Source organism: Glycine soja, chromosome 10 (assembly GCF_004193775.1).
Source record: "Glycine soja cultivar W05 chromosome 10, ASM419377v2, whole genome shotgun sequence".
NCBI classification, from domain to species: domain Eukaryota; kingdom Viridiplantae; phylum Streptophyta; class Magnoliopsida; order Fabales; family Fabaceae; genus Glycine; species Glycine soja.
In genome coordinates, this window is record NC_041011.1 from 35,692,467 (window position 1) to 35,702,632 (window position 10,166).

The 10,166-nt window shown below is 33.9% G+C and overlaps 1 long non-coding RNA gene across 6 annotated transcripts; it reads left to right on the forward strand.

Annotated features, from left to right (window-relative positions):
• The first annotated feature begins 1,495 nt into the window (after positions 1-1,495).
• Positions 1,496-6,573, forward strand: LOC114370937. 6 transcript variants are annotated; one of them, XR_003657962.1, is made up of 5 exons: positions 1,496-1,855; positions 2,554-2,580; positions 2,691-2,718; positions 3,999-4,067; positions 6,243-6,573. It is a non-coding gene; the product is annotated as an uncharacterized LOC114370937 (long non-coding RNA). The 6 variants fall into 6 exon arrangements; XR_003657960.1 differs by having other exon boundaries at positions 2,551-2,718; XR_003657961.1 differs by having other exon boundaries at positions 2,554-2,718.
• The last annotated feature ends 3,593 nt before the right edge of the window (positions 6,574-10,166 follow it).

Consider the following 10,166-nt stretch of genomic DNA (forward strand, 5'->3'; position numbering starts at 1 on the left):
ATGAAATTTTGGGCAAAAATTTCTAAAGCGTTCACTATACCGAGATAGACGTGCATGACCTTTAACGCACGGGCTTTATCGAATACACCTATGAAAATGTTTTGTGTGGTTTGATGTCGAAGATAGAGTTCAAGACTTCGAGTCACTCTAGTAAAATCTGAATCTTACTCATTATGCAAAGGTTCAAGTTGTATGACACCTTTGTTTATGCAATATTTTATGAAATCCTCGAAAATATTCTTTTCAAATTTCAAGTGGGGGATTGTTAGAACAAAGGAGACAATGGGTGAAAGTTTGAAAAAAAAAGAAAAAAAACTTCAAGTCCCACATTGCTCAAGGTACACTCTTGTATAGTGTATCGCTTCAAGTCCCACATCGCTCAGGGTAAATACTTGAATAGTGTTTCACTCCCTATATATAGAGAGCCCATTTCTTCATTTTTTCTTGTCCCAGTTGAGAAGCATTTCCTCAACTTTTCTTTCTCCCTCCCAAATCTCAGCCGATGCATTTCTGGCAAACTTCTCCCTCTTTCTTTCTGTCGCACTAAATTTTCGGTTGGCTATTAGAGTGACTTTTCAAGTCATATTTTCGGTTGACTTTCAGAGTGACTTTTCAAGTCATACAAGAGAGTGCAATTCTAGAAAGGTTCCCTCAGTGCAGTGGGAATCTTATACAGTGATATGGGTTGTTTTATCCTGGGGACTTCGTGGTTGATAGTCTGCTTGCACAATTTTTGGCAGTGCCACAAAACGTCTTAAAGAAAGCGACACTGTTCGCGACTCAGCCAGTAATTTTTTCGGTTTGCCATAAATTATTTTTTCAACACTAGTAGCACACTATCTTTGATTATGCATGGTATAACCGCTAATGCAATATCAAACTTGTTCAATGGGCTTAGATTGGAGAATTTTCAACATGTGAGAGGCTTGCGATAAGGAGACACCTTCTTTTCTTATTAAATTTTTTTTGTGTGTTGTGTATGGAGAGATTGGGGGTGATGATTAACAAGGAGGTGGAGGATGACAAGTGGAAACATGTCCACCTCATTAAGGAGGGCCCCGAACTAACTCATTTTCTTTACAGATGGTGTCCTTTTGTTTGCAAAAGAAAAGGATTCAAGGTGAGACTTATAAATAGTGTTCTAGAACCCTTTTGTTCTCTGCCAAGTTTAAAGGTGAGTTGATTGGGTGCAAAGTTCCTTTCATTCATATTTCTAACACATTGTGTAGAATGAAGGAAGTGTCACTACTAAAATAAGTAGTTTCAACGACTGAAGTTCAACTACGTTCCTCTCAAACACGTCGTTATTTTTTAACCAATGGTATTTTGGTAAATAAAAGGAACATTTCAAAGACGGTGAATGATAAACCTGTTGTTAACTGTTGTCATTTTTTAACAGGTGGTATTTTGGTAAATAAAAGAAACATCTTAAAGACGGTGATTTTCAAAACCTGTCTTTGAATGACGTGAGTTTTTGTTTTTATGGTGACTACTCAACTTGTGCCTTAGCTAGCCTTCACGTGGGCTCCCCTCACTCCATCTTTTGAACTTCTCTCTCAATCACGTCGTCGAGGTCTGCAATGTCGACACCCTTGGCCACGATGTCCTCAAGGATCTTCAACGCCTCACCGAGATTGCTGCCACGACCCTCAAACAAACCCCCGTCGGTGACGATTAGATCCACCGCACCAAGAGGGCGCTCTCTGCCCTTGTCACTGCCACCGCGCTCGCCGAGATTGCTTGACAACAACAACCCTGCCACCAAGGGAACCGTACGCACCCGCTTCTTCACCCACCGCACCGAAAACACCAACACCACCACCAGATCTACATGATGAGCACCAGATCTTCAAATGTAAGCAGACTTCACCTTTAATTTGCATGCAATGTTGTTCTGAGTTTATTGGTCAGCTGAATAGTGGTTTCTGTTTGGATTTTAGAATTTATTCTAACACTTCGATGTAAATTAGATTGTTGGATTGGACATTCAATTATTGTTGTTTTTAGTTGTTCTAGGGGCCTGACATAGGGTATCTCTTATTTTTCTTTATGAGGATTTGAAACTTGCAAGGCTGATTAATCTTTAGAGTTCCTATAGATGAAAAATAAGCTCTTATGATATGGACTTTAGCTATGCTTATTTGCTGAGCATATGCTTTTTTTTGTGGTGCTTACTCGGAACTACTGTAATATTTATGTATAGTTTTCATTTGCCTTCAAGTAGTTTTGACATAATCAATTTTTGATGATTTCAGTTTGTCAAGTTTGGAACAAATCACTGGCACTCCATGGCTTTATAATAACATTTGTCTTTATGATGTATTTGAAATTGCTATTTGGGTGATTGTTTATTTTGTTATTTTCTTTAGAAACATATCCCGAATGGATTCATAGAAAGTTGTATTTCACACGATCTCTATGTCTATACTGAAATTCTATCATAGGAGGTTTATGCTCTTGTAGTTGGTATCATGTTGGTAGCCTTGTCGGCAAAATTGAGTTGTTATATGTATTTCTGGAATGTAGCTAAGATAGTAATTTTTGTAATAGCAGACACGACCATCCGGGAAATGATGCGAGGTAACTTTTTATTTCCTTATATTTACATTTATAGTTGAAACTTTAGAGTTTAAGACCACTTCCATTTGTTTTAAGCAAGAACTTGCTCTGACTCTTGCTCTGTTTTCCAGATGAAGTTAATCAATCTATAATTATAAGGTCAGTAATTTTTTGTTGAATTTTTTATGAGCAGATGTAAGACAGACTGTAGTTAATTTCTTTTCTATTAGCTACTTTAATTTAAAAAATTTCTTATTACATTTATTGTAAGAATACTGGTCTCAAGTTTCACTCTTATATTTAAATTCTGAACTAAAAATTCCCATGCTTATTTCATTCATTCCTGTCTGTAGTTTAATTCTAGATAATTAGCTAAATAATTTCATTTTTTAAAAGCTACTATGAATCTCGTATTGGTAATTTCCCTCGGAAGTTATTATGGATCAAGTGAGGGGATAAGCCCACAAATTTGTATGGAACATATAAAAATGGAAATTTTGGTGAGAATACTTCCAACAATTTAGCAACAATTAACTACTAAATCCGTTACAAATATTTATAGTTGTTAATAAGTAACCACTTGGGTGGTTAATTGTTTTAATTCCATTTCCTTAATCTTCATTTTTTTCTGAAAAGTTTATCTGTCCATATGAAATAATTAAATAATATAACAAAATTGTGTTGTTATATGTATTTTTGGGCTTAGCTTGTGTTGTATATTGAGAGCAGCTAAGCTTAAGTATTTTACAGAGTTTTTGGCTAGCATGTTCTTTTGTATTTTGTTGGTTGTTCTAGTAGTTACTGTTATACGTATCTTCTATTCAACAACATTGCAGATTTTTTTAAAGAACTTCCACAGTTTGTTGTTAAAGCTGGTCCAACTTTAAGTAATCTATATGGCACAGATTGGGAAAACTGGCTTGAGGTATTGACTATTTTTAAAGAACTTAACCTCAACCTCTTTTTTTCTTCACTCACATTGAAAGTCTAACGATATCTGATGCTGGAATTACAATTATAGGTCAGTATAGAGTATTTAACTATATAGTATTCAACCTCAACCTCTCTTTTATATCAAACTAATATTAGGATTTAACTATAGAGTATTTTTTTATTTTTTTATGAAATAGTGTAATTATGTATAGCTATCCTTATATGTCTCAAGTCTGCCAATTGAGAAAACAAGATCATCATGTGTTCTCAATCTTCAAAACTTCTCGATTTTATATGATTTGGTTATTTTTATCTCTTTAGAATGTGGCATTTTTTTTAACTAATTATTTTAACCATTTATATACTATGAATGAAGATACTCTTTTAGAATGTGAAGAAACACATACTCTTCTATATTTTGGTTAATTTGTTTCTCAATCTGCAAGTTTAAACTTCTGCTTTTGCATTTAATTTTCTTTTGTTCTCATATTTGTTTGCTTTCATAGACAAATGATGATGCCTGCAGCATGGAGTGCAAAAGTGAACTTCTGAAAATTCTCAAACTCATCAATGAGGTACTTTTATGTTTTATATAATCTTTTTGTTTGAGAGTTCTAGCCATTCTAACCCCAAAATATTCTCCTCTGCATTCCTAATATTTTTAGGGATCCTCCCACAACCAAGTTAGAGATATCTCCTCATCTGGAATGAGTTATGTTGTACTAGTTATAGTTTATGGTGATGATACCTGAAATTATAATCAACATCACTGGTCCAAAAAGACATGTAGTCTTTCTACTTATGAATGCTAAATTTCTTTGTCAAATACCCATGCTTCTACAATTTAAATAGGATTCTCTAGGTTTTCTATTGGCATGATAGAGAAATAAAGAAAATGGTGTAATATGTTACTTGCTCTTGCATTTAAGCTAACATGGGTACAAAATACAATATGGATACCCATAATCTCATACTGACAATTTTGGCTACATGCTTGAGCAACCTCAAACATTGAGATGTCTGTGGTTCTTGGGTCTCTATTTTTTTGAGGACACAACATATACTCCCCCATGCCATATTCTAGACATTCACTAGCCCAACCATAGTACTCTTTTTCTTCTTTTTCTTTTAGGCATACATAGGAACGTGAATTATTTTCTCTGCATTGCATTCAATTCTTACTCTGATTTTGAAGTGAACATCTCTATCTTGAATTGTGCCTCTCATAGGTTTCGTTAATTATAGACTGTATTTATGTCAAAGGATGAATTTTACATTGGTTATCTATAACAATTAATTAAGGAACGTATAATTAATCGACATTTATGGGAGACCTCTTAACTCCAAACATCACGGGGTACATTTTTTTAATTGTTTTGGTTACCATGGTCACACTCTTACTGAACTTTTAGCTTTTAACCTGTAACCTCTTTTAAATTATTCAATTCGAGCCTTTTATGACTACCTCACTCCTAAATGGCTTCCAAACTTGTGGAAATTTAAAAACAGTAGAATAGATAACTATATACACAAACAATTGTCATGCTGATAATTAAGGTCTAGTTTTCAGAAACAGACATTCTAAGAGAACTAAAAACATTGACTTTTATAAACATTACACACACTGATACAAAGTAGAATAATTAAGTTTATAATTAGTTGTTACTAAGTTCTTTGACTTCAACCCCTTCCCACTACCCAACCATGAGCCACAGACATCTTCAGTTGAGAATTAGGATTAATCTTTTGAAATTCTAAAATTCATTTAAGAAACTAACTTTTCTTTAACCTTTCTCCATTGGCATTCTTACTAATACACAAGCCATTCAACCTCTGTCCACACACCCATACGCTTAAGAAACATAATTACCCGCCAACCATATCATATTAATCAATCAAATAATTATAATAATGTAACATTATCGACATTATTATTCATTCTCAAGTATATTTTGAATTATTGATTAATTAAATTCTAAATATGAAACTATTTGGTCCTAAAATATCTCACTAAAAAATATTGTGGGAAGTAACCTCAGCCACTACATTATTAGTGATGTAGAAGCACAAAACTAGGGAAGTTACGTCATGAGATTTAAAAAAAAAAAACATCTCAGTGATGAGTTTAGCTGTACATATGTATTGTTGCAGTTTCCACTCACAATCCATAAGCAGTTCTAACCAACCTGTTTTGTTTGTCCACCAAGTGCATATATAGGTGATTTTATATATTTTAATTTTAATATATGGTTTGAAAGAGTAGAGTCAAAATTTAAATTGGTAGTGAGTGAAGAGGAAAGTTGAGCCTGAGAGTGGTGAAGAGTTTAAGAAATTGAGAGGGAATCACGCTTGGGAGGGGAAGGGTTTGCTATCCTAACCATCATGGCACATGAGTCAATCAAAATGAATGGTAGGGTCATTAACATTAATCATGCCCCTCATTGGAGCATTTCATACTTTAGAACTCGAACTGTAGCGGCTGTTTGTGCTCAGAAAGTTGTTTCTCTTAAATCATTATGATTCATGTTACTGACTTTCTGTTTCACATTTGTGTTGTTAAACATGTGCTTCCCATGCACATGCTCTTTCTCCAAAGCATAACTAAACATGCTGACAAGTTAACTGACTTTATTCATGCATCTTTACATTGTGAGTTTGTGTGCTTTATGCTGACTGAGCCTGAGCATCCATATGTATGTTTTCTTTTGTTATAAAATTTAGAATTTACATATTCTTCTTATCTTTCCCAGGGCTGATGGAAAAAGTATGTTGTCTCTGATTGCCTTGTCCTTGAATCTAGAAGAAGATTACCTTGACAAGATAGGTGCCTTGAACAAACCAGCAGCTTTTCTTCACCTTCTGCACAATTGGGTTTAGCATTGTGTTTTTTATTTCTCTCTTCTAGACCTTTTTACGAAAGCACAAACAACCATATCCACAAATTTATGTCTGTGTTTGTCATGACACCTAAAATTTTATCTTCAATGTTGACTTCGGCTTTATTTACTGTTATTTCCTCCTGTTAAATCTTCATGTTAGACAAGGGAACATAATTTCTTTATTTTCAAGTATTGATTTTTAGGCCTGAGCTATAATGCCCATGAATGTGGCAGTAGTCCATATAATGAAATGTATGGTATATTTGTGACACCCTCTATCCCGATATATATATATATATATATATATATCAAATTTAATTAAAAGTTTTTAAAATACATTTAAATACAAGCCTTTCAAAAGGGTAAAAGGCTCACATTCACTTTTCTAACACCATAATAAAACTTGTTCAAATAATTAATAAATCATTTCGGCTCAAAACAAGGTTGTCCAAGACCTCATACAATTAATATAGCAACTTATACCCTACTGTCACATCCTATCAGAGCATTGTGTCCCGACGTCCTTCAGCACAAGGTTCCTTAAAGTAATTCACCTAGTCATTTGCTCCCCCGAATACAAAGTTCAAGATCATTACAGAATCCAAACACAAACAATAGAGGGAGTGAGTTATCACATTCCAAACTAATAGATAAAAATAAGACAACATATAGGTATAAATATTATATAACAAAATACAATTTACTTGAGCATAACTCACATTATTTCACCACACGTCTCATTCGTTTTCACAACATTCGCATACTCAATAGTCAAAACACCATATCATCAAATCAACCAATATAGAACAATACACAAGCGTTATGCAACAGATACACTAAGACTCAATCCTATATGCAATGTGGTACTATGTCAGTGAAAAACCTCATCGGGCACCTAGGTGTACATGACAAGACAAACCACACACTAGCAAGTCAAGTCACTCTCACTAGGTAATATCATAGGGAGACCAGTCATGGTTACAGTGTTTTGCGAGAATGCTCCAACCATATGGGATTGGCACAAGCTTAAAGGAGCACTTAAACCAGGTGACCCCCAAGGCCTACACTCCGAAGAGTCTGTCAGGGCCTCTCCCTCCTGATTTAGGTCCAATCCAGAAAACATTTTAGCACACAGACTCTATCTATGAACTGTACAAAACACATGACTTCTCAATTGTTCTCAAATATTTTTAACTCATCGCCCTTTAAGGGTCTTAGCACTAACTCGTCGCCCTTTAAGGGTCTTAGCATTAACTCATCGCCCTTAAAGGGACTTAGCATTAACTCGTCGACCTTAAAGGGTCTTATAGTCGTGTGATTGTACAATCCACAGTTTACAACTCAATGCATACAACATCTCAATCACGTGCATACTCAATTTATCACATACAGTCGATTTCAATCACAATATTAAAATCTCAAAATAACATATTATTACACCTCATGAATCATACACACTTTACCTATGAACTATGCAATACACACAACTACTTAATTATTTTCAAAATCATTTTAACTCATTGCGCTTGTGATTAAACTCGTCGAGTTCCCATAATGGATCTCATCACAATACTCATCGCGCAAAACTCGTCACCCTTAAAGGGTCTTTCAGTTGTGTGATTGCACAATTCATAGCTCACAACACAATACACATCTCAATATAAATGTATTTCATCATTCATCACATGTTCAATGCACCACATACTCACAATTTGGATCATCATTTCATATCCTCAATATAACGATTTATAAAAATGACTATCACAACCTAGGGAGTAAAACCCCACAAATAATATTACACAATTATATCAAAATCATAGGTCAAAATATACAAATATCAAGAGCACAATTTATCAAACAATTCACTTAGAACATCAATATTTCATTTATAATCATAAAGGAAAAATTGCAATTTAATAAACATTCCAAAATAAAATCCTAATTTAATCCTCTAAGGATCCCTACACATATTCTCACTAACCCCCAATTGTGAATAACCCATCCCTTACCTCCTCTAAGCAGGCTCACGTGTCTTCCGACAATGATAGAGACATCTCTAACAAGTTCCTGAGATTCCTCTGGTTGCTCTGATAGGGTTCCCAAACGTTAGAGAGAATGAGAAGGGATTGAAGCCTCCATTTGTACTATCTTCATGAGATTCCTTTTTCTCCCTCCACGAATATTATCTCCCAAATCCCAACGGTGAATGTATGAGAAACTTAATTTCAAACAACATATCCAAATTTTACCACAATCCAACAGTTAACGTAACTGGGATCGTAGTTTTACTGAGACAGTTTAGGGTTTCTACGGGAAAATAAAAGGCTACAATGCGAAGGATATTCCTCTAAGCTCAGACATGATTTTGACATTCCCAACGGTGAGAATGCTCGAAATTAGGTTGCAAACTTGGTGCTTAAATTTCACGACGATCCAATGGTGATTGAGTCCGAGATTGGCATTTTTCTGAGACATGTGTAGTGGTCTACAGGAAAAGAGAGGTTGAGAAGGAAAAATGAAATTGAGAGGCGGAGGAGGCGGCTGAGGAGTCAGTCTGAAAACTGACCTAGCATTTTTCTATTTATAACTAAGGGTATTCACGACCGATTATTTACTCTATTTATTTATTTTTATTATTTTATAAAAAAAGAAATTCTATTTTATTCTCCATCAAATGAATAATAAAATACCATTTTTATTTTCTCTTAAACCATTATTTTAATTAATAAAGTTATTTCCCCTTATTTATTTAATTATAAAACCTCATCATTTTTTTTCTAAAAATATATTTATTTACAAATAACAATCCTTTCTAAATTAGTTTACGAAAATTGGAATGTTACAATATTTGTATTTATTTTCTGCTTGTTTATTTTTGCAAATACTCCTTTTGCTAGTTCCTGAGTTGTAGCTAGATTTGAGTCAAAACATGCTCATATTTCATTTCATTAGAATCTCTGTTTGTGTCTGTTTGTATGCTATTTTGCTGCATGTTCATTTAAGAGTAATTTTCCATGACCAATATTGTTGTAACTAGTGTTCTATTATTCATCTCCAGACCTTGTGTGCTCGAGGGATTTGTAATTTGTGTAGTTTACATAATATGCAAAGGTGTTGACATGGACTTTATTAATGCTTAATATGTTGAAACTTAGGATTCCAAACTTCATTTTGTTGGCACATTTCCAAACTCCATCTGCATATCTGAAGGAGTTCCACTTGGAGGGATGGGGTATCATTTCATCCAATTGAAAGCTACCGATTAATTGCCTTACTTGCTAATTCTGTATACCATTCTTTACAAATGTGTTTATCCATGGCTTTTTCTAGAACAAGTTTCTTCTTGTATTGATTTGAACATGACTATATATACCTAAACAGGAGTGGCAACATATCAAGAGGATTTAGAGGCGAGTTCCGACAATGGCAAATTATTCCTAGCTTATGTGAAGCATCACCATCAAATCAGTTATCTGTGAGTCCTTTTTTTCCACTAATGTGTTTAACGTGTATATTTTTTTTAAAATTATAATGCACATTGTTAACAGAATAAGGAAAATAGTTGCAATGTATATATTTTTTAAAAAATTATAATGCACATTATATTTTTTTAAAATTATAATGCACATTGTATATATTAAAATTTAATATTTAGTTGGTATATGTAGAAATATGTAGAAATATGTAGAAATATTGATGGAATTCAATGATTAATTGTAGGTTACTCAACATTTAACATCGGTGCTAACATAAGCACCGATGTGGAAATATGTAATTTCTACATCGGTGCTTACG